General features: G+C 38.9%; 2 protein-coding genes and 1 long non-coding RNA gene across 4 annotated transcripts in view; 1 reads left to right on the top strand and 2 right to left on the bottom strand.

The window, feature by feature from the left end:
• Nucleotides 1–25725, bottom strand: part of LOC124161599 — a 132984-nt gene that overhangs the window by 78307 nt on the left and 28952 nt on the right. The window lies entirely within an intron of this gene.
• The window catches only part of LOC124161598, a 516681-nt gene that overhangs the window by 464418 nt on the left and 26538 nt on the right, over nucleotides 1–25725 (bottom strand). The gene's annotated exons all lie outside the window — the stretch shown is intronic.
• LOC124161604 lies at nucleotides 471–4745 on the top strand. The gene is made up of 2 exons (XR_006865386.1): nucleotides 471–1511; nucleotides 4606–4745. It is a non-coding gene; the product is annotated as an uncharacterized LOC124161604 (long non-coding RNA).

Below are 25725 nucleotides of genomic sequence, written 5' to 3'. Positions count from 1 at the left end.
ACGATTGGATCATCGTTCTTGTGATTCTGGGGGCAACAATTACTCCAGGGTGATTCTCTTCTGACTTGGTATCATAAATATCTATGGAAAGTGGAACAGGTTGATTGGCATCTCAGTGGATGTTCCTGTAAATAGTGGTGGTTTTTACTCTTGGTGAGTTCTTCTTTTTATTTCTTTTTCTCCACCCTTATTGTTTATATGTTTGGAGTAATCGAATTTTTTACATCTTCATTAACCCCTTGGTTGGGGGCAGAAATTTCCTTATCTTTCACCTGGTGGGGAGCAAATCCAACGATTTTCGGAGATGCCATTATTGGAAAAAAATTTATAGTAAAGCTATTGCACAAAAATGGCAATATACTTCAAATATATTGGTATAGAACCTCTGACAAAGCAAAAAACATGCAATGATGCATAAAGAATGAATATTCATGCCTTCTCCGCATAACATTGCGACGTGACGGCACGCGCGACTATAGTCGAGCTCCCCACATGGGGAGTATAGTCCGCTTGCGACTATAGTCGCTCTCCCCAGTTAAGGGGTTAATAGGTGGTGAAGCAAGGACCTCACGATTGGATAATCGTTCTTCTGATTCTGGTGGCCAAAATTCTCTGTGAGGATGATTTTCCTCTGGTATCGTAGCCGAGAATTAGATGACTTAAACATAGGGAGTGGAAAGTGGTATTGATACAGCTTGCTTATTTTTTAATGTTGCTGTTTTTTGTGTGTTTACATGAGATGATGGTTTAGAACTCCGTAGGTTCTAAGTTGTCGTTATCTTGCTTGGTTATTGTGTAGCTTAATTCTGTAGTAACAGATATTTTTCTTTATTAATAGGCAGAGTTATCGGTGTCATAGTGATGTATCCTGTTTGGTTTCTTTTGCTGGTGGGAGACATTCACAATAAGGATTATTCTGCAGCGACAATCTGCCTATTATGCCATTTTGGGTGAAGAATCTTAGGAGGCACAGCTTTATCCGTAATCTTTGGTTGTATTTTACTCATTATCCTCTCATATATGGTTGATATTTAATTAGTTTTGGTTAATGTACTCAATGGACTCTCTCATTCCTTTTTTATTGTCATTTTTATATTTGATGCAGTTTAATGGAGTAATAGAAATTTCTTAATTTTTTTAGTAGGGGACATATAAATGGTTCATTTCCACACCCGTTTGACCACATATCTGCATTCCTCATGCAGTAGCCGTACCATTTTGGGGATATTAATATAATAGAGGAACTATTATCGATGGATTCTTTGGCAGTTGTTCCCATACTTATGTTGTTGGGTGGTTATGTGAAACTTGCCAAGTTCTCTGCAAGTAAATTCTTCGTCAATATTTTGAGTGATTACATTTTTTTTAATTTCTTCATTTTCAGGCAATTTGTTCTTATTACCTTGTGATGGAACATGTTAATACCTTCTGATGGTGAGCATGGTTCACAGCCATAATGAATCTCCACAATGTAGTGAAGCAGGCATGATATTCTGCAGTAGAATTAGAAGGTTGTGCACTTAATCCTTGGCAGAGATGCCTGGTGTTTTTCTGTTGTTTCATTTAAGATAGGGAACAATGGAAATCCCTCGTGTATTGTTTATTCTTAAGTATGGGTTTAACATATGGCATGGTGACATTCTTGGGATATTGCTGTGAGGATGAAGATGCTATTTTCTAAAATGCATAGCTTTGTTATTGCGATTCTGCAGTTTTTAATAGGGAACTTGCATATATTTCAGATATAATCAATAGCCCCAAAATTATATAAAAATATATGTTTGCATACCTCGGTGAAAGTTTTTTTATTATTTTATGACGTGGTTTGCGATATTTAATGCATCAAAGTTCACGAGAATTTTCAAATGCAAGTGAGAAGCGAAAACGCCCGATGATTGGCTGGTAGAAAAGTGACGTCATAGTTCAGTACGAGGCACGGCGGCACGGCCATAGTATAGGTTGCATACTTGAATACATGCGACGGCGTGGTTATGATTCATTTATTGAAGTGCAGACTTATCGGAGTTGTTCATTGTGACTTCAGGGCTATTATTTGATCTATTTCTCCTCCATTGAAAGCGATACATTGCGTAAAGATGAAGGCATATGGTTATTCTTAGGCTGATCCTAGCAAGCTTCCTGTTACTGATTCCATCATGATAACAGGGTATTTTAGTGAAACTGTAGACTTCGTCGGCTCGGAAAGTCGATGCCGAGAAATGGAAAGGTAGCTGATGTGCATCTGTAATGTTTTATAGTTCATAACAAAGTGAGACTTGCGTATAATATTGGCGAAAGCGTATACTCATGTGAAATGTGTATTCTTTTGGCAGTCCGGTAGTCTTATGGTGAACTTATTTCCACCTCGAAGCTGTCGATGATACTTTCAACTTAAAAATACCTTGCCTGGAGGGCGACAGGAAGCTCTGAGGAAGCCAGACTATTAATGTTTCAATTTAGTAGCGATAATATAGACGAACTTCCAACACAATCTACCATCTTGTGACTCAGAACCCCGAAGCCACTTCCTATTCTGCAGAAAGAATCGGTCAATCGCACTTCGATCAATATAATAAACACAACGTCTTCAGGTGTTAATACGTTACTTTTGAAATGAAATACTTCCTAAATTAGCATTAAAATGTGCATGTTTTCCAAACAAAGTCTTTAATACATTTTGGGAGCTTTTCTCATGATATATCTGAAACCTTCTCTAAAGGCGAGCTCATCGTCATTGCGATCGGTTGTCACTTAAAAATTCCGTATCGGAAATCCTAGAGGGATGACTTTCGACGATGACCGTGATCACCTGCACTCTCACTATCACTGGAACCCGTGGTGAAAATATCATCCCAATCCAATATCTATTTGGTTTTAACTGGGGAAAGAGCAACATAGAACTACATATTCTTTGGGCAACTTTGGGTTTGACTTTCCCTCAAACACCCCATTTCCCCTGTGGTGCACATCAGTCCTATCTTTATACGATGGCCTGACAACCTTTAAATGGATCCTTGGTTTATCCTGACAACCAACTAAATGGAAATTGCTGATCCACACATGTCCATTCTTATCTCCATAATTTCCAAATCAAAGGCCGCGGAACATTCCTCTTGTGACTCAACTTTTTTTGAAAAGCAAGCAACGGCGCAGAATAAAATCAAAGAATGCTGCGATTCATTTTTTGTGACCACCTCTGGATTCCATTCTTTTTCCATCTACAACTTCCTTTATCTTTCGGGGTAAACTATGGGACAAGATAATGTTTAAATATTTTCATTAATTTATAACAAAATATAAGTTCTAAAAATACCCAAAAGCCATTTTATTAATCCGCACTGATGAGTGTAAATTAATGTGGAAGATGAATGCTGTAGACGTAGTAGTTTTCCTTAAGTTGAGTTGCAAAGTTCATGAAGTTGACAAAACGGCTAATTTTTCGGTGCGCGGAGTCATTTATTGCACTGACCGTGTCTACATTTTTCAATTTTTTTGTAATAAAATAAATCAGAATTTAGGATAAAATTTACTTTAAAATGACGTATAGTTCATTTTTATAGCATGTAGTGAAGCCAGGATATAAATTTGCAAAGTACAGCGGCACATCATTTTGACGCCGACAGTAGAAGAAAACGCTGTCTTCTTGGCTGTCACTCGAATGCATGAGGATCAACGTTGCTCTATATGTTCATATTTCCTCCCTTGATTTTAAACATCATGGAATTTTCTATGTCCTTCCGTAACTGAAATTGAACAAGTGCCTTAATAATTTGAGTCCATCATAACCATCGAGAAACACCTATCTCGATTTTTGTTCGGAAGTTGAGTTTTTATTCTACGGCGGCCGAATTATCAAAAAATCTCAGTTTCAAGTTATTCAGTCAATGAAATACGGAAATATTATTTATACTAAAGTTATCTTCGCTCACATAGCACACGGGTTTATCACTCCGTTTATTATACTCTTATTTTTCCGTAACGCTCATCCCGACAGACAGCTTGCATCGAGGCTTTTCTTCTAATTTCCTCCGTGGGAATGCAGACGAAAATTTTTTCTTGGGTGTTATTGCACAGAGGAACAATGCACCACTTGTAATTTTTCCTTCTTTCACCCATGTTCTCCTTTAAACGCAACGTGGCTCTTCCAAACCTGCAGTTACTGGGCTTGGATCTTGGACTCGTACTGAACTATGACGTCACAGCCAAAGATTAGTGGGGGCGGTATTTTTTAGCCCGCGAAACTCGGGCGACTTTTGGGAGTCATTTTCTAGGGTATAAACTGAATTTTAAGCGGAAAAAAGTATATTGCGGTACTAAGTGTTTACTGTAGTATATCAGCATACTGTTTATAAAAAGTATGCAATTTCCCTATTCAGGGAGGATTCTTTACAGATTTCCTTTTTTGTTCATTTTATCTTTAAAATCTCATCTTGTTCTTGTGTATCAAGTATGTTATTTTCATTATGTATTGGCTCTATTAAGTGGGCATTGCATAGTATTTTAGCTGACCTGAGAGAATACGTGTTAAAGTTCCCAAAGCATTATTATTGTTTTTGTGTAGTCATAGCATTTTCTTAATGCGAGTATTCTGCTTTTTCTTTTCAGGTGTTGCTTCAGTCCCTTGATGTCCAGTGGCCTTGTGAAAAGCTGTTTCTATGTAATAGGAGTTCATCTTTGAAGTTCCTCTGACATTCAATGTGGCTTGTTCTAATACTTTTTGTAAATAAACCAATATTTGAAAATGCCTGATTTTCTTTGACATTTCCTACGTTTGTCACCGAGATTTCTGTTTGTGTGTTGTCATCGCTGTTGCTAGCAGTCCATTAACACCATGTTCGTAAGTAATATGCTTTAATGTCGATTCGCATACGCCACGGATTTATAAGTGGCCGGTTAATATATCCTGATTTGGAATAGTGAAGTAGCGGTCGGCTGTAGCTCGCCGCTCGTAGTGCTGATAAATGACAACAGATGGCGCCACCGTCGCACAGTTGATGAGTCCGACGTAGTTCGCGTGGTTATCGCTTGATGGCGCATGAATCGGAAATCGGAGACCGTCTCTTGAGTAGTGCGGACATTTCGTCATGGGTTCGTCATCGTATCGTCCGGCCGTCTCCTTGTTGTCTCCGGAGACGCTTACCGCTTCCGGGAGGCGGTCTCTTTGGTTTCTGTAGAGAGTCTCTAAGGATTCGGGGGAGACAGTCTCCCGTGTGCTAGCTGGGAGTATATACAATGGGAAGGTCTAAGTAGGCTACAAAGATCTCTTATTTAAAAACCCAATTAACATCTCGATTAAAGTTTTGTGCCACAATATGCTCTAAAACTCGGCTTGCAATTACTATTTCCCAAATAAAAAAATAGATAATTAAAAATATCAATAGTTAATGCAGCATTATTAGGGGAAAGTGTTTCGTGAAATGAACTTGGTGAATTGCTTTAGAAAGCGTATTTCAATTCATAGAACGTATGTGAACTTTGCGAAGTTAATTTTACTTTTCCAAGAAATTTTAGCAGGGTAGGTAAGAATTAAATGCTCCATTGCAATTTAATGCTAAAAATCCTTTGCTCCACTATGCAGTAAAAGAATTGACGGCTGGGGAATTTAAACTCGACCTGTGAATATCGTACACCATGCGGGTACCAATGCAGTTTCACCCTCGGTCATTACAAGTTCAAGGAAATTGGCTGAAACTAAGTAAGTTAATACTCTTAAGCCCGTATGACACTTCCCAATGTATTGGCCAATCCATTGGATATTGGATTGTGGACCCACTGACACACACCAATTTCTAGCCCAATCCCCGTTTCACAATATTGGGCACAATTTCTTGGCCAATCTAGATTTTAGAACGGGTTCTATTTTCTCGAGGCCAATCTCCAATCAGAACTCAGTCTTGTCGACTCCTAGTGGCCAAATCTATAAGCTCTTTGCAAAACATTTCACCTCGGAATTTTAATATCATATATAAAAACTTCAGAAGCATAGCAATCCATGGAATAGCTAAAATAATTAATATGTATTTTGAGAGAACATAAATTCACAAACATCAACTGTCTAAAGTGGGTAATTCGGAAATAACATTTCGGATATTTAATGAATAAAAACGTCGTAATTCTCCTCGATTGCGTCTATATTTTGTTTAAATTACAATTATTAAACTATTTTGCATGATTTGAGCGCTAAAGTTTCGGGTGAAAGTCCCAATTGATGACACAATCTCTGTTTATTCGATGAACATATTCCAGCCAAAACGAGCCGCTACGTTATCTTGGCTCACCTATGAGATCACGATATTTCCTCTCTCTCATCATTCAAGGAACTCACCCGAATGAAATTTCGAGCAATTCGAAAATATCCTTGCAGCCCCTCGAAATAGTTATTAAATTTACAATTATTATGCCACCTCCCATTCTGTAGCTCATTGGCAATCAATCTGCGTCTTGAGATGCTCTTTTGTCATTTTGTGTTATGTGGCGTTCTCTAGTGGGGTATTAGAACACTATAACGGCCAATATTGGTGTAAATATTGGTACGTGTCATACGATGCCTAAAGCCCAATATTTTAACCAATATTGCGCGCCGATATATTGGCCAATAAATTGGCAAGTGTCATACGGGCTTTAGCTAGGAAAAATGTGGGTGTGGAAGAGACTTAATGCTTTGGATATGGTTTAAGGTTAGCCTTTATTGTCCAATTCACCTGATAATTACGCACAAAATTATGTTTTTACCATGCGTAACCTTTCATAGCCTAAGGTATTAAGTGAAATTGTGTGACTTAAGTCATGTAAAACATCGAATTCCCTGAATCTTGGATGCCATTTTAATTAAACATTAAATGAAACTATTGAAGATTGCTCACGAAATATAAAAATCATAGCAATGCGGCATTACTTTAGGTATATTTCAAAACAAGCAAAACATTCAGATTTTCTTTCTAAAGGAATTCAAATGATACAAATAACAGGGTACTTAATTCAGGTGGATTTAATCCGCACAGATGTCAGTTTAGCTGTAATACGTCATAAGCTGTACGTACTACATTAAATGATACGCTGAAGATTTGAAAGGGAATGTTAATAGTTGTATATATCCTACGCCCCGGTATGCATGCAAAATTTTAATTAAAAAACATTAAAAGTTATATCTACCTGCGTTTATTCTACTACTCTGAAGAGCAAGTTCCACTAATCTCTTGCTTCTATTCATATTTATGAACAAATTCGTTCGTATTCAATTACGGTTATTAACCTGAGCACCACGACTATAACTAGCCTTGTAAAGCGATTTACAGCGTACAATTCACAAGTAACACATTCAGCTGCCCCTATAGTTACGCAGAAAAATATTGATTTTTTAAATTTAGGCTTTCATTCAGTATTTAATTGGTGATTTTAGCTAAGAGTTCTAGTTTGTAGCCTACTTAGACATTCCCTTAGCATAATAAAAATATAATTATATTCTATTCTTATTCTTGTCTTACGACTCGCGGCGCTTCACTCTCGCTCGTTTATAATATACAACCACGGGTTTTCAGCTGTACAATGAGTTCTTGTGCATCCCCCTCTGACATTCTCATAATCTTCATAATTTTCCATGCATTCAACTTTACTTTTTCCTGTCGACCTTAGATGAACACGCAGACCAAGCGCAAGTCGAGGACGGCGATCCGAGATGACGAGATGAGCGGTTGTGCACGGGAAGGGTGTGTCCATTTCCAAATTTCATATCTCAATTACTCCGCTCTAAAGCTAAGTTGCGTGACAAAATGATGATGTATCGCTATCGGAAAAACGTCTCTCTCTGGTTCGACGATAAAAATATTTTGTCCAAAATTGGCAATTGAGCGGGTTTCAAATCAAGCTGCGCAGCTGAGCGGATTTGGTGGAGAGCTTCGGAGGTGAGCGTTTATGCTCCGGACACTGCCAGCTGAGCGGATTCGTATCGTTGGGCTACTAGATGAGCGGATTTGATTCGGTGGGCGATTGGTGAGCGTTTTTGCAGTGGAGGTATCGAATTAAAAGCGGGAGTGGGGAAATCATTTGGTGTGAGGGGAAGGCAGCCGGCTGGAGTGGGGATGGTGAGGAGATGAGGAGAGCGTTCCGGTGGAGTGGGGAGGGTCACGTGGTGACGCGTTCTTCACCGGGGGCGCGTGTTTCAAGTGGGTTTTGCCCATGTTCCAATGCAGCACAACAAGTTTATATGGTACAAGTTATGATTTTTTGCTTTCAGTATTATATCAGCTTTTTGATTCAGTATGTTGTGAAATGCTTTCTGTGCACAGATGTAAGGTAATTTTTCTGTACACATTATGCACATCATACTATGGACAGTTTTAAGGTGTGTTCTGTATGCATACTGTCTGAAGTATGTACAGGTTTTGACAGGTTATGCACCTTTGGAGCCGCTTTCATAGTGGCTGCTTAACGATAGGCATAAGCATAAGATAATACAGCTTTTAATGTTAGCTATGAAACTTCTATTAGATGCCTACAAAATAATTATAAGCTATTTAGCAAACGTATGACAAAATTCAATCATTTATGTTAAATAGTATTAGGTGCGCAACTAATCTCTCACTGTTTTTTAAATGAAAAATACATCTCTATTTAAAAAAGGTTATAAATGAATCATTCAAAGTATTTTCCGTCGCTTCCAAAAAAATTTCCCCATCATTGAGGCAGAGCCCGAATATCGTTATGGTAGAAGTGATTGTCTTTTAAAGCTATCCTCTAATCCTGCTTTTTTGCACCAAACGGTTGTCAATGCAGGAATGAAGGACAAGTAACTTGTATTCCCTGACCTTTCTTATTACTCTCTCCACATGGATCCTAAAGCTTACTATTTGCTTAGTTAGCTTAACTTCATCTTGAGAGCTCTCTACATTCTTGGAAACTCTTGGTGGTCTAATTAACTCTCAAATTTTACCACTGAATGAGTGAACAGTTAGTTTGAACGAGCGATCTACATTTACCCCACAGCCTTTAAGAATTTGATCAAGAAATCCAGTCTATGCGAATGACACTATCTATTGCCCGGCCACCATTACCCCTCGAAATGAAATTTTCTAAAGAAGAATCATATGATTTATTTTTGATTTTTGATTGAGTTTAGATCCATACAATAGAAAATGTCACTCACTGCAGTGAGTACTGATCTATTTTTTTATGCTCCAATGCAGGTTAAACTTTGCCAAATTGGGTTACCTGGTTTTTCAATGCCTATTTCTAAACAATCAATAGTTGACTCTACATGCGAATTGCGAGCAGGAAAGGGAATTGGCATATTAAGCAACATCTTATTTTTGTCAACCCAAAAAACTAGATTTTTCAAAAGACTAGCCACCGGAATAATGGAAGCAGAGAAATATCGTGCCGCTGTCGAGGGTGAGACATTGAGATCTTCTAGGCTAAAATATTGAAGGATTTGTTGAGTCTAATTTTCCTGAACATAGCAATAACAGGTAACCCAGTCTTTCCTGATAGCATATTTACATTAAAATAATTTTCACAATCTACTCTTAAATACAATGCTGCCTTTTTTTCCAAGAAAAACAAAATGTACTTGACCCTTTGGCTACATATCTCCCTGTCTGATTCCACGTCAGTCACTTATCATATTCATAGGATAAGTAGCAGAATTGGCGGAAACAGGTTTATTTTCTGAACTCCAACAATTTTTGATTCTGGTTTCAATTGGCATGACTGTTCCTGACCTCGACTTTCCACCACCCAGATAGCACACACTTCTGTAATACAGCTGTAAGAATACACCAGTTATACATATGTATCTATACAGCTGTATTACACAAGTATTACTCGCGTATTTTTACATGTGGAAATGATACACATGTAATACAGCTGTAAGAATACACCAGTTATACATATGTATCTATACAGCTGTATTACACATGTATTTTTCGTGTATTTCTACATGTGGAAATAGTATACAAATGTAATACAGCTGTACGTATACACCAATTATACATATGTATTTATACAGCTGTATTACAGTTGTATTACATGTGTATTTTTACATATGTACAAATACAGCTGAATTACACGAGTATGAAGTCATCATCGCCTCTAATATTCTTGAACAAATATTCAGGTAATAATCATTTCATAATAGGATTTATTTTCGATCTATAATTGTATTTATAATGCCGGTACCCTTTTTGGAACCCATATATAAATATGAACGCTGATGGTAATGTTTTGTTGTTAATTAATATGCTTAACGTACTATGCTGGCCTCCTGCGCTCAATCGCCATATTATTAGACAGAGTCCTCTTTTCTTTCTCCGCACTCGTTGTTTACGTTGTGAAAGTTAATGTGGCCGGCTGTTGCTCGGCAAGATTTTCCGCTAATTGTAGAAGAAATACGGCACAATATGTTGTAGCTCGGCTCCTAATTGCTCCATTAGCACCAAGGACGTGTTTAAAAATTTTATTTTCCCTCAAAATGCTGAGAGAAGAGCGAAATGGCTTCAAATATGCCGAAGGGACAAGTGGCACCCGACAACGTCTTCCCGCTTGCGTGAGGTAAGTTTTTCTACACATAATGGTTCGTTGAATACAATTAACTTAAATTTTAAATAGTGTTGATCCACGTATTTCAATCATTTGGTTTGAACTATGCACAAGTAGTAATTTAAAAAAATGTATTCCGGTTCAGATAATCCGGCGAGGTTCTTGACGAGTGTTTTAATGTTTCTTTGTTTTCTATTCATCAATGGAATGTGTGAAATTTTGTGATTAAAATACAATATTTAGTCTGGGTTGCTGAGATGATTGTCGTAGTGTTTACTAAGTACCAGAAAGTGTAACAATAACTTTTTAATGATGCTACTTTTGTATTCAATAAAAATATTTGTTTGTGTCAATGCCGGTATGAAGTAATCTTACGGTCATTTACAACAAATAAAGGCAATTACGTTTTTTGACTAGAATCTGCATATCCCGATACATATTAATGGATGAAACTTCGCTTTTCATTGCTTCATTTGTGTGTTGTTCATGAGAAGATTGACTATCATATTTCGAAGTAGTATGAATGCTAATATTTTAAGATGTAATTAAAATCTCGACGAGTCTCTTTTGCGACGAATCTTTTCCTTGATTCATTCCGAATTTTTTAATTCCAGTTTTGTATTAATAGGATTACATTCCTTCCGCTGGTTAAAACTGAAAAATACATCAACACCGAAATTTTGTCGTGGCCCAGGGCTGATGCTGCTGTCTGCTCCTGTATACTTGAAATTTCAACATCTTTGGCCGAATAATTACTTGTGGTACGTATTCGAGCTTAGTAACTAATTGTAAGATTTGAAATTTTACAGTTAATTAGGTTTTTTTTTAAAATGGTTTCAGTGATTATCAAAGAGGACGGTGCCATTCATGCCTTAAAATTTAGAGTCATTAAAAAAATATGGCTTTGGAAAACTAGGAGTTTTTCATTATTTCTTCGTACATCATTTCAATTTCAAAACGTTATTGTCAGTGTATATTTTTCATATACATTTTTCTAGGACTTATTGTTTTACTTATAGATTTCCTTTTATTAAGCCTATGTGTTTAAGTGTGCTTTTATAAATGCCATGTAAATAGTGATTCCGAAGAGTGGAAGCTTATTGTTAATGGTTAGATATAACTTATTCAGGACCTGATGTGGTGTTGTGTGAAAATATTATGGTTGTAATGATATTTTGGAGATTTCATGTGCAATTAAAACTTCTTAAGGCATTTCTTAGCGATAAACCTTGGATATTGTACTCCTAAATCCATTTATGGTGTTTATCCTTCCTTTTAGGGGGATTTTCTGCCATTTCATTTTGCATTGATCCTATATTCTAGTGATTAGTTATGTTTACCATTGGTATACATTAATAAATTTGATTTGCATGATCACTTGCATGTTGTTGCTGCGAATGCAGGTTCCCAATTTTATGCATTGCTACTTCTGACCTGAAGATGCCAGCAGGATGGCTGGAGAAACTGTCGTCACCTATGGACAACTCAATGCGGAGGAACGCCCGGAAGCCAAGGCTCTTATGATGTACCTACTTCAGTATATAATGAACTTTAAATTAATTGAAAATTTTCGAATGACAGAATATGCACAATTTGTGTGATATTTAATAATGCATACATTGTACATTAAATGATAATTTTATATGAAAGAATTTGTATAGTTCCTGTTATATTTAATGATGTACATATTGATTATATGTTATTATTGTATTAAATGATAATTTTAAATGAAGGAATTTTTTGTCTTCACTATATTCTTAATTTGCATTACAAATGGTTATTGGATGCATTCCTTTCTCATGGAATTCAGGATTCCCAGCATGACATTCACTTTGTCATTGGTCAGGAATGGCTAGGATTGACTACTTCATTGTCCTAACCTCCACTCTTCCCTGTGCTAGTCCTCACTGCTTGATAACTCATCCTATGTACTTCCCTTTCTTTTATCTGTGAACTTCATCAAATGTTTTCCATTGAGAACTGTTCCATTTTCCCTTCAATCTTGCTCTTCATGCACTCAGGGTTTGTCCAATCCATTTTATTCCTCTCTGGTATCCTATATGGTCTTCATTTTTTACTACTCTGTAAAATTTATTGTTTCTGGCTGTCCATTTTATATTCTCAATGATGTTCGATCTTCAGGTTTTGAGGGCCATCACGTTTTATCAAGGAAGATTGAGGGCATCTGCATTTGAACTAGTACAGCTGCTACTTAGAGTAGCTATGGCAAGATGATGTGTGATCAAGTGAAATTATAAATACAGAGCATAAGTAAGGTTTAGTCAGATTAGTAATTTTTCCATTGACTGCATTTATAAGTCAGAGAAAATTCTTCTATTAATTCCCAGAGCAGCTAATATTAGAGGAATCAGCATGTTTAAGATAATGAGATCAGCTAATGAATACTATTGAGCAAGAAACATAATTTAGATGTATCCATACATAGGATATACAGCTACATACATGTGTATATGTACATGTACAGCTGTAATACACGTGTATATGTACATATACAGCTGTAATACACGTGTATATGTACATATACAGCTGTAATACACTTGTATTACAGCTGTATTTTCCAGAAAAATACAGCTGTAATACATTTTTATTACAGCTGTATGGCAGGACTTTTGAGCTACTTTTACAGGTGTAATACTGCTGTATTACAGATGTATACATCAGCTATACATCATGTATAATGCTTGTAATACAGCTGTATTACAGGTGTATTACATGTTTTGTGTTATCTGGGCACTTCCTCAGGTTGTATTTCCTCCTATGGCTCTAAGTCAGTTGATTGGAGGAGGTAGTGATTATGCATCAGTGAGTTTCTTACAAATTATACACTGCAAATATGGTTTCAAAGGAGTTAAGTTGGAATAACATGCATGTGAATCAATTGATGACGGAGAGAGGGAGGGTAGCCTACTGTATGTACCCTTTAAGTATTCTTATCATGATTAATCATTGACTAATTCAAAACATACAATAATTATAAGACATCGGGTACTACGAGGGCCGTCAACCTACGATAACTCAGCAAAAACAGCATGCAAGCGACAGGCGGGTACTGCGCGAACAGGGCAACTGCACGTCCTCCGCACCACACGCTCAAGTCATTTCTCAGCATAATTCTGTCGTACTTACTTAAGGTAAAGTGATCTTCACGAACAAATCTAGTCGTTTTCGTCGACAGATCGTTCTTCCTCTTCATCGCCTTAACCCACTTCTTTCTTCTCGCTTTATTATTCGACATAAGGACGAATATTTTATTAGAATTTCGAGATGTATTTGAACGCATAGGCACCACGCAATATTTATTATTCTTTATTATAAACAGCACTTCACGTAGGTAAACATACCGTCTTCCTGGCGTACGTATACCGCAACAATCTCGAAGCTCCACGCCTCGGACGTTAGCAACTCTGTTTGGGGAGAAATGACGTCACTCCTCTTGGACACACTACTTCCGTTCGCACCCCCCACTCCTCCACTTTGACTTTTAATATCTTGAAAACAAACGCTAGTATTGAAATTTCCCCCGGTAGATATTCTTTCCTAGAGGTTTATTACATTTTGACAGAGTTTTAAAAAAATGTGAAAATTCCCCACTGTTTCCGATGAAACGCGCACGAGCATAAGAACCGAAACAACAAGTTTTCTTGAGCAATCCAACGCATTTATACGCTCAGAATGACAGCACTCCCACGATAACACAATACGCTTATCAAAGAAAAGCTTCAGTGTTCATTCCAATTCAAACCCACTTTTCATCCCATCTATTTAATTACGTAGAGCGACAAGACGAGTAAAACAACGCACAGGTTGTATGGCAAGCATCTAAATAGAAATTAAACCCATTGGGATCAAAAATCTAATGTAAAAAATTCTCGTGCCACGCTTTTGTTTCCAAACTCATCCGAAACGGATGGACCGATTCCTACGAAATTTTGTGTGTTTTCAGTGGGTCTGAGAATATCTTGTTAACTATTTTCTCATTCATCTCCAGGGCCCATGAGACCCTGGAATGGGCCCTGAGTCATTTCCATTAGAAATACATATAAAGTTCGTTTATAATGACTGCAGACCTTTTTTCTTTTGCATATTTAATTTAGTGATAATGGTCACATGATATTGAGACATATGCCATTAGAAAGAAAAGGAAATGCACATTCTTATTCTTGCAATAGAATTTCGTTTTCCTCGTTATTTGCGGTGAATTAAGAAAAAAATCCAAATGAAAGCTGAAATTTTAGCGTTTTTGGCTTACTGTCCCCTTGACGACCGTCAGTATTGTTTATGTTTCTCTGACTTTATGTTTCAAATCTCTTTCTATCACCATAAATTATGAATGGCATGTTCCAAAGAAATATATTACTACCACGAATCCCTATTATTCCGACAGATGTGCCAATTGAATACAAACGGGTTCAATTTGCAATTAGATTGGCATTCGCGATGACAAGTCTCAAGGCCAAACGATGTCTTTTTGTGGCTTTGAGGCACACCGTGTTCGTCATACGGAAAATTGTACGTGGCATGTTCACGCGTGGGTAAACAGTCCAGTTTGTTTATTTTGGCTAAAGATAGATTTACTAAAAATATCATGGAGAAAAAATTTGCATGCTAAGATTTGCCGATGGCATAGCCGTTATAGCAGAAACAGAGAAGGATTTGAAAAATATTCTGGTTAATATGGGAAGGGTAATGAGTAGATATCAACTGAAAATAAGCACGAAGAAAACCAAGATCTTAGTATGCAGCAGAAGAGAAGAAGTCAAGACCAACATTAAAATAGGGAGGCAAAAACTGATAGAGGTGGATGAATTCTGTTATTTGGGAAGCAAGATAACTAGTGACGGGAGAAGCAAGAAAGAAATTATCAGCAGAATAGCCCAGGCGAAGAAAGCATTCCACCAAAAGAGAGACCTGCTTACAGCGGGAAACTTAAATATGGAAGTAAAGAAACAATTTATAAGAACCTACATCTGGAGTATGCTCCTATACGGAAGTGAGGCATGGACAATGACCGCAGCGGAGAAAGCAAGGATAGAGGCCTTTGAAATGTGGTGCTACAGAAGAATGATGAAGATCAAATGCATAGACCGAGTTAGTAACGAGGAAGTCCTAAGAAGAGTAGGAGAGAAGAGGAGCCCCATGAAAACCTTAATAAGAAGACGGAACAACCTTATAGGTCACATCTTGAGACATGATGGCCTGATGAAGACAATCGTCGAAGGACAAGTGGAAGGCAAGAACGGAAAAGGAAGACCTCGAACAAAATATATGGAACAAGTGAAGAAGGATGTGAAAGAGAAGAAATACGAAGGTGTGACAGGATTAGCTGATAGGAGAACTGAGTGGAGAGCTGCGTCAAACCAATCCTAGGATTGTTGACCAATGATGATGATGAATTTGTGATAGATATGTCATTTGTTTATTGGTTACTAGCAGGCCACCCGGTGTTGCTCGGGAAGTATAGTACCCAGAGAAGTGGCAAACTTGAAATTCATGGTCACAAGGCAGGATTTTCAGGTATAAGAACAAAGCGAAACTATACATTACATATATAATTTCAAACAATCGAAACAATGATTTCTGTATATCGCGTACGGGATGAGCTTACGCATACCCCAGAAAAAAGTTTTGCGCCACGAGTATTAATAGGTAAGAGTAGAATCCTTTTAGTTACGTTTTACCAGACCATGTCAAGGGTTTTATCTACCCAGCAGGATTAACCACAGAAGTTGCATGACGTGTCGTAACTAATGGTAATGAAATAAGGACGCAAAGGACAAAACCAAAAGTAGCACTGCGCGAAGAGATGCAACTACGAACTAACTTTGGTTGACAAACAGACATATTCTTTTATATATATATATATATATATATATATATATATATATATATATTGTGACGGGTGGTCACGATATTTTTTCTTTTCGTCCCATGTCAGCGCGCCTCACGCGGCTACGATCTTCCCCGTGGAAGATTACGTGGATCGGGCGAAGTGACTCTGACCTTCATGTAGTATAAGACGGTAAAATACCATGGTTTTAGTTCCCATTCAATTGTACCCATAGGATGTAAGGCGATCACGCCACTTGTGCAGTGACGTGATTGGCTAAAATTCAAAGTGAGTGACGTGTGTCAGCTTTCCGTAACGGAAAAATCGGGAATAGCGAGGTTACGTGGTAGGAGGAGAAGTGGGGATGAAGTCATTTTGGTGAACGGACACGGTACTGGTCTGTTGGTCGAGAGGGAGACAAGCCTGTCTCGAGGTACCAGCAGTGAGAGAGCACATAATTGGGAGCTGGCAGTCAATGCTCAGCTGTGAGAGGGAAGGAGACCCAAGAAAGGCAACGGCTGTGATTGCAGAGGTGTGTGACGGAGAGCGACCGGGGGAAGTGGAGCAGTTTCTGATTCCGGAGCACGGATAAAGGTGCTGGCCCAGGCGTTTGAGAAGGCGACATCTGTGCCGAAAGTGAGGCCGTCGCTGCGCTTGTGGGCCGTTTTCATCCGGAGCAGCCAAAAAGCTCCCCGAATCGCTGGCGACGGAGTCGTCGGGAACCACAGACTGCCATGCCCATAAGTATCAATCTCCAGTAATTATTCCCGTATTATCACATTCCCAAGTGCTTCAAGCAGTACCAAGAGGGTAAAGATTACCACTCTAAAGTCCGTCTACTTCATCCAAATACCGGTGATTCATGTAAAGACCAATCAAGTCACTTTCGCAAGAGTTCATGCGAGACTGCAAAAAGTCAATAACTGCACCGAGTTTTTAAATAGTTAATTGAACAGAAAAGGACTATTGATTGCACGTCTTACGCCCGTAAATAAGGGCAATTTAATGTATCATAATTTCCCGTCTTTCCAGGAGGCAGACGAGGAACATGTAATGGCTTTTCAATTCTTATTTCTTTGTGTCATCAAGGGTATTTCATCTTTTTGCTTGTGTTCATTCATCCATCATTAGTTTGTAGATTAGGCTTAGTATTGTTCAAGGGTGATTTTTCATCAGTGCGTTGATGGTTTTTCGTTGTTTTCGCCAAAGTCTCAATAATAAATGGTGATTTTTGTGCATAATGTAAAAGGTCAGTGTTCATTCGTCGGATCCTCAAACCCTTGTCCGTGCGTGAGTCAAACAACCAGTGTCCGCATTGTCATATTGTCCACCCGTATTAACAATTATTTAATCCTGGGAGTTTGGAACGTCCTTGCTTCTACCGGCAAAGCTAGTTCGTGGGCCGCGGTTTTGGGTGGCGCCCTAATAAACGATCTAAGATCGTATTCTTCTGCAATATTTTTCCCAAAATCACATTCTACCGAAACCAGATTTCGGAGTGGCGAGCTGTCGGGGAAGGAAAGAAGGAGGGGGTAACACTCGGGGGCGTGAGGGCTGAGACGGGTCGACGGGCTGGCAGGGAAACGGGCCTGTTCCGTCACAATATATATACACACAATGTTTTGGAAAATATGATATGCACGTGGCACGTAATATAAATAGTTCCAGGTCTGAACGTCGCATCCTAACCCCTATTCCTAACTCCCCCTCCCCATACACCTCTCCCCTTACCCCTCTTCTCCCTCTTCCAACCCTCTCCTTTCCTCACCATTCATACTTCAGCTGACGAAGAAGCCTGAAGTGCTTCGATAGCTTCGACGAGTTTATTTTTTCAATGTGAGTGTTTATTTTTTGTGTCTCTGTGTTTATCGTTATTAACTTGAACTATTTATATATATATATATATATATATATATATATATATATATATATATATATATATATATATATATATATATATATATATATAGTTCAAGTTAATTTTATATAAAGTTATATATGTATATATATATTATATATATATATATATATATTATTATTATTATATATTTTTTTATGTTTTCACAGCATTTTTGCTGGTTGTAGGCGAGGTACGGGTATCACCAAGTACTCTCGTCTCTTTACTCTGTTTTGAAAAATTTTCTGACAATCCGGCAAGTATTTAAAATTGCTGCTTTTTGTATGGTAATAAACAAGTTTTTCGGCAGTCCAATAGTTTGAAGACCTTGATGGAGTGAATGAGGCACTACTCCTGTGGCGGAGATAATGATGGGTATTATGTGTACTTTATCTGATTTCCACAATCTCTTGATTTCATTTTTAAGTTCTTCATACTTTTCCATTTTGCTGGTGTAGGCTGTAGTGATATTATGCGAATTAGGTACGGTAATGTCTATCAAGTACGTTTCATTGTGAGTTTTATCTTGTACTACTAGATCAGGTCTATTGCTATGGACTGTTTTATCGGTAATAATTGAACGGTCATAATAAATCTTACAGTGGTCGTTTTCAAGGATGGTTTTAGGTGTGTACTTATAATAAGGAACTCCATTTTCTATGAGTTTATACTTCAGAGCTAATTTCTGGTGTATGATGTTGCATATTTGATTGTGACGGTGTAGGTAGTCTTTTTGAGATAAGTTAGTGCATCCACTTGTGATGTGCTGTATCGTCTCAGAGGCATTATCACATTTTCTGCATCTGTCATCCAACAAATTTGGGTTTTTAATTATATATTTTTCATAATTTTTTGTTTTCACCACCTGGTCTTGTATTGCGATCATAAATCCTTCTGTTTCTGGGAAGAGTTGCCCATGCCTGAGCCATGCGTGCGATGCATCTTTATCGATTTCAGGGGCCTCCAGGGCATGAGGGTGTCTTCCGTGAAGGGATTTAGCTTTCCATATTGACATTTTACTGTCTATAGTAACAGTGGTTTCACTAACTTGCATACTTTCGTCAGATAGGTTTAACGGTGTGTATTTATTGTCTGCGTCACAGATAGTTCTCAGGAGATCCGAGGTAGATTTCTTGCTGAAAAAATATTTCCGTAACTGAGAAAGTTGTGAGTTGTGCTGATTCTTGATGTCTACGATACCCCTTCCACCAAATTTTCTGGGCAGCGTGCTCCTCTCTATATTTGAGCTTATTATTATTATTATTATTATTATTATTATTATCTCTCAAGGTGTGGGAATTTTTAGTTTCCAAGCATCAAATCATGTTAGGTAATAATGTGCTTCTAATTACTCAAAATTGCATCTCAGAGAGGATTTTTTTTCCTTCTTTTACTATAAATGAACTAAATTATAGAGCATTTTTGTTATGCTCTCCAGTCCTTGAATTTATGAGGTAATCCTTATACCCCCAAAAGGCTAGATATTCTGTAATGGAATCATTAGCCCGATGGTAGCTTTCTTCGGACTTTAACCTTCTCAATAATTTCTTTTTTACAGAAGGCAAATAGTTCACAAAATCTACTTTTCCTCTAAAATAAAGTGTTACATCTTGATACACTGCTGATTTGGCTAGAGATACAAGAAAATTTGCTAGCCTAACTCCCTTAGCATCAAATTTTTTCTGCCTTGGTAACCCTGAATATAAGAAAAGTAGCGGTATTTGCTCTAATTCAGTCAGTGATTTTACTGATTTTACGACAGCCTTCCACATCGAGCGCGTTTTACTACATAGGAATGTCAAATGCCAGGCTGTAGCCTCTTGACCAGGGCACCAGGGACAGGCTGATGTCCGAATTATTCCAATCCGGTGGAGGAACACACCATCCGCCCACGCACCATGGCAGAGTCTCCACGACACATCAGCGTCTAAACCAAGGGTTGGCCACCCTCTGATTCCTAACCATTGCACATTTTCATCAGTTTCCTTCGATTTCAGAGGCCATGTTTCAGAGCTTTTGATATATAATGTTCCTTTGTACGCTTTTCGCTTGACTAAAGGCAATTTCATAAATAATTTGTGTATCTTGCTGTGAAACACGAAGGTTGGCATTAAATCAGGGGGAGGCCACCCAGTCAAGCGAGGTCGATCAGATCCTCTATCATTACTTGGCATCAGGGGCTGTACATCAAAAGATTTCCAAGACTCTAAAAGGGAATAGTAATAATTGTCACTTGTTTGATTAAGGTAGATTGTTTTCGCTCCAGAGAGGAGAGCGTAAGCATTTCCAGTGCCCGAGGTTGCTTCCATTCTTTGCAACGCAAGAGCTCTCCAAGGGCTGATATCCTTTTATAATAATAGACGTTGTGCTGTAAGGAATCTAAATGCCATTATTTTTGTGGTCAAGTCTACGAGCCCAAGGCCGCCTTCGTTAATGGGTGCAGTCACTACATTTGCACGAAGCCAGTGCTTCCTGCCATTCCACACGAAGTCAACCAGTAAGGATTGTAGTCTCCTCACCATGGCTGATCCCGGGGTAAAAACCTGAAGTACATGCCATATTCTTGGAGCAATAAACTGGTTACAAGCCAGTACTCTCCCTCTCAAGGACATTGAACCGGTTCTCACTTTCCATCTGTTCATTGTCTCTTTTAACTTCGTAGCTATTTCCTCCTCAATTTTAGCATCTCCGCGTATGGGGTCAGTATCAATCCAGACACCAAGGCATTTCGAACCTCTAGTCGACCATGCAACGCCTAGAGGACAGTCTACCCGGGTTTTCCATCGACCAACCCAGAGACCGTTACATTTATTGAGATTTAGCTTAGCACCCGAAATTTTTGAAAAGGCCTTAAATATGCTTAATACCTTATTGAAATCGCATTCCCTTGTGATGAAAATATTAATGTCATCAGCATAGACGCTACATACAATTCTGGATTTTATAAAATTCCCTACTTCAATTGGTTGCAAGTGAGTTTTCAGCTTTCTGATTAAAGGCTCAAAAGCTAGAGAGTAGAGCTGACCTGACAAGGGACAGCCCTGTCGAATCCCTACTTTGAATGGAAAAGGAGCAGTTATGCAATTAGCCACCCTGGCCATGCATTCCGCACCAGTATACAAGGTCTGTATCATATTAGTAAAAGAAGAACCAAAACCACTCTTGGTAAATACCCGAAAAAGATGTTGATGATTGACTTTATCAAAGGCCTTTTCCTGGTCTAAGGATAGCACAGCCAGAGGTTCACCACTTTCGTTATAGCATCGAATAATGTCACGTGTTGTCGAAATTGCATCGAATATCGTTCTGCCAGGCACACAATAGGATTGCTCGGCGGATATAATTGTGGAAATTACCTGAGACAACCTATTGGATAGACATTTCGCAATGATTTTGTAGTCACAATTTGTGATTGACAAAGGCCTTAGGTCATTTAGTGTTTCAACATTTTTTATCTTGGGTATCATTACAAGTAAGGCTGTAGATGTAGATCGAGGCAATTTCCCACGTGCGAAGCTCGCATTCAACATTGAGAGAAAGGGTTTTTCTAATTCCCTCCAGAATTTTAAATAAAACTCTGTTGTTAAGCCATCTACTCCAGGGGATTTGTTTTTCTTGAGACTCCTGAGAGCGTTAAATAGCTCATTGGGTTCTAGTGTAGCTTCCAATTGGAAAGAGTTATCTTCCTCGATCACATCAAGAGTAGAGTAAAAATTATTTTGACTTGAGACGTCTTCAGAGATATTTAACTCTGAGCCAAAAACATTTTTTAAATGTGTATGCAGGGTAGCCGCCAAAATCTCTGGGTCTTCAACCCACTGCCCATCAATCTTTAGTTTCTGGATTGGCTTTGGTTGTGTTCCAGAAGCCCATTTGGCTAGGTGTGTCGCTGAGGGCGTGTCATTCGTAATGATGTTTTCCCAACCGGCTCTTGCCACAATGGCTTTAGCCTCACGAGTATAATAACCTTCTTCGGTCTCAGCGGATAAGTTCATTCGTAATCCTCTTTTGTAAGTAACAGCATGCTCTTTTATCTCCTGTTTGAGAAGCTCCCAAGCTACGCATGGGTTTTTATGGACCTGTGTGTCTGCTATTGATTTGATCAAAAGCTTTGCATAGGAGCAGTATTTATCATTTTCAAGCAAAGCATTATCAAATCGCCAGTAAGGAATATGTTTCTTCCTATCTGAAATAATGAGGCGCATTGACACAGCTCTGTGGTCCGAAAAGCTAGATTCAATGCATATTTTATGCACTGACTGCACTCTGGTGTCCGTCATATAAAATCTATCCAACCTTGATGCAGTATGTACACCTCGGTGATAAAAATGGGTGAAGCCAGGCTTATTAGGTTTAAGTCTTCGCCAAACATCCACGAGTCGATGTTGATTAATCAACTGCCTCAATTTTGAGACATACCTAGCATGTGTCTCTATTCCAGATGATCTATCTATAGAAGGAGCCATGGTACAGTTAAAATCTCCTCCTACCACAACCCAAATGTTATGGTTTCTTGATTGTGAATAGGCCGCCTCTATGTACCTATTCACCTCATGTACCAGCTCTACTGCACGGTCTTGATCATGAGGCCCATAATAAGTCACCAGCAAAAACGTATGACGTTCTGGATACGTTATGGTCATACATAAACCCAGGGCATGACCTGGGAAAATAACCTTGGTCGAAAGAGAGGATATTCCAATATTATTTTTAATCGCAAAGGCAACACCGACATGAGGAATAACAGGTGTGCTAAAGTAAAAAGTGTAATTTGGCAATGAAGGCATTGTGGGAAAGTCAGTGTTTGCCTCTTGTATGAGAAGTATGTCGGGATTATGCTTATTCATAAACAACGACAACTGAGCCCACTTATATTGGCTCCGTACTGAACGCACATTCAAGGTCATGAATGTAATCTCATGCATCCTCTCCTATTCCTAGTGCTATGTATGAATAAATAGTTAAAAATTAAATAAATAAATAAATGTGTGTAAAAATCGATGAAGGGTAGTTACCTCTTATCTATTGACAAAGCACTGACAAGCCTGTGAAGTCTATTTTTTAAAGCTTGTTCCTTCACAATTTTCCCCTGTACTATTTCTTTTAACGTATTTAACAGTTCCTCCTCATCGAGGAGAAGTTCTTTGGCCTTCCTTTGCGGATCCATCCGCTTTACCCCGGATAAATATTTTTCTAATCGAGGATAGGGTATTGAACTGAAATCAGGATGTTCAAAATAGAACTCTTCAATCTGTCTGAGACCCTCAAAGTCTGGATTTTTAACTTTACTCCCCTTCTTCCTCTGCGGCGATCCACCGGCCTCCCTCGTACTTCGGTGATCGTCAGGATTCTTCCTCTTACCCGTCCTGTCCAGTAAAGAAGCTGTGCCAATATCAGGATCATCATAAAGATCCTCAGCATTCAGAGGGAGTGAAAGGGAGCAAAAAGATTGACTATCAGAGTCCCTCTCATGAGACTCGGATATAAAGTCACGAGAAGGTGATTGTGACCGAACAGTGATACTAGGGGGATCTTTTTCCTTTTCTTGACCAGGAAGATTTTTAGAGGTTGAGGGTTCTGCATGCAATGACAAAGGCACGGGGTCAGGGTTTATGGTGGATAGCTGTGCGATTCCCGAAACGGAGAGGGATTGTGGTTCAGGAGGAGGTGGGGGTGGAGCGGGAATTTCTAGCCGCTCTGTAGCATCAATCTCCTCGTTGGTTTCTGCTTCCGCCAGTGAAAATAGGGAATGTGGGCAATCTTTGGAAATATGACCATGCTTATTGCAAGTATTACATCTGTGGTCATTATGTTCAATGAAAATTCGGTGCGGTGTATCTCCAATTTCGACAAGGAAGGAATCAGGCAGAACAATTCCTTCCCGCCTGACTACATATACCGTTCTTTTCCATGAACCAATATGGTTATAGCCGTCATCTTTGACGCCGAGTGTAAGGGAGTAAAAAGGGGATACAATCTGCACTGCTTGGCTAAGAATATCAGCCAAATCAGCATCACTTACTTCAGGAGGAACTTTTTTCAGTGTTATTTTCTCGGTGCGGGTTACCATTCGCCTTGCCTCAACCCAGGTATTATTTATTGATAATCCACCATAATTTGCAATAAACTGTTCGACCAGCTCCTCCGATTTTAAATAAATACAAATTCTTTGATGAGCCAGTCTGGTCGCATGCGTAATGTTATGCCCCCCTCCAAGTTTTTCCCCGAGTTTTAGTACGTAAGTGTGAATGGAAGTATCAGGTATAGCAGATAAAATAATTCCTTTCTTTTTATTCGGACCGGAATCCGAGGGAACGATCTTCTTTGTCTGGAAGGCGAAGACAGTTTTCGCCGCTGTTGAGAACTGCGCGCCCGACGGACCGCCATAGTGGTCATACGGCCTGGCGGCAGATGCGTAGCTGCGGCGTCGTTGAGTTGCGGGAGCGGTAGAGGAGGCAGGCGGGGCGGTTGGCCGTCTTGCGATGAGCTCGTCCGACGCGTCGACAAGGGAGGTGGGGGCAGTAGGCGGCAGGGGTGGGGTTGCAGTGGTTGGCGAGGCATAGCCAATGCTTCGCGAAGCCGGCTTCAAGGTCACTTGGAGTGACGTACTCCCAGCTGTGGAAAGGGGATTGGCTCCCCCCACCCCTCCAACACTCGAAATTGGACTGAGCACATTTTCACTGCTAATAACTTTAGTAATATTTTCACTTTTAGCACATGTAGTTACCGTATTTAAATTTTCAGGTGATAACGGTACAGCCGTTGTAGCCACGAGCGCTCCATGCTCCCGGCGTAGGACGGTGCTTGGCGGTAATGAGTCAGAAGAATCATCAGGACAATTAAGTTGATTAATTTTGCGTATTGGCGAACCTTTCGCTGTCTTCTTAGGTGAAGTAGGTGGAGTAGATGGCATGCTGCATGCAGGGATGATTGCAGGAGTAGTATTAGAGATTGGAGTTGAAGTGTAGATAGTTGTGGCTACATCAGCTGATCGCGATGTTTTGTCCGCCGCATCCGACCGGGCCAAAGCCCGGGCGGCAGGTGGCGAGTCCGCCGGCGACTGCAAGTCGAGTTGACAGAAACACAAAAACACTAATATAAATTATACTATGAGGCGTACGATAATGATTTTAACACCAATGGAAAGATGAAAACTTTACGCTCTCGACAGTACGTAGTAAGTAGGTCGGGAGGTAAAAAAACCACACAAAAACTCGCTTTTTTCGGGAGCTCGATTCGAAGCTATATATATATATATATTATATATATATATATAATATATATATATATATAATATATATATATATATAATATATATATATATAAACGAGTCGATAGTCGCTTGATTTCATCAAGCGGGTTCGAGAGGGGGGTGGGAACATGTTTGTGTCACGCGTGTTCGAGTATTGGGTCCATAAGTTGCTTAAAAAGGGAAAGAAAACACTTA

The sequence above is a fragment of the Ischnura elegans genome, chromosome 6 (assembly GCF_921293095.1).
Source record: "Ischnura elegans chromosome 6, ioIscEleg1.1, whole genome shotgun sequence".
Lineage (NCBI taxonomy): Eukaryota > Metazoa > Arthropoda > Insecta > Odonata > Coenagrionidae > Ischnura > Ischnura elegans.
This window is presented reverse-complemented; position numbering and strand designations above follow the sequence as displayed.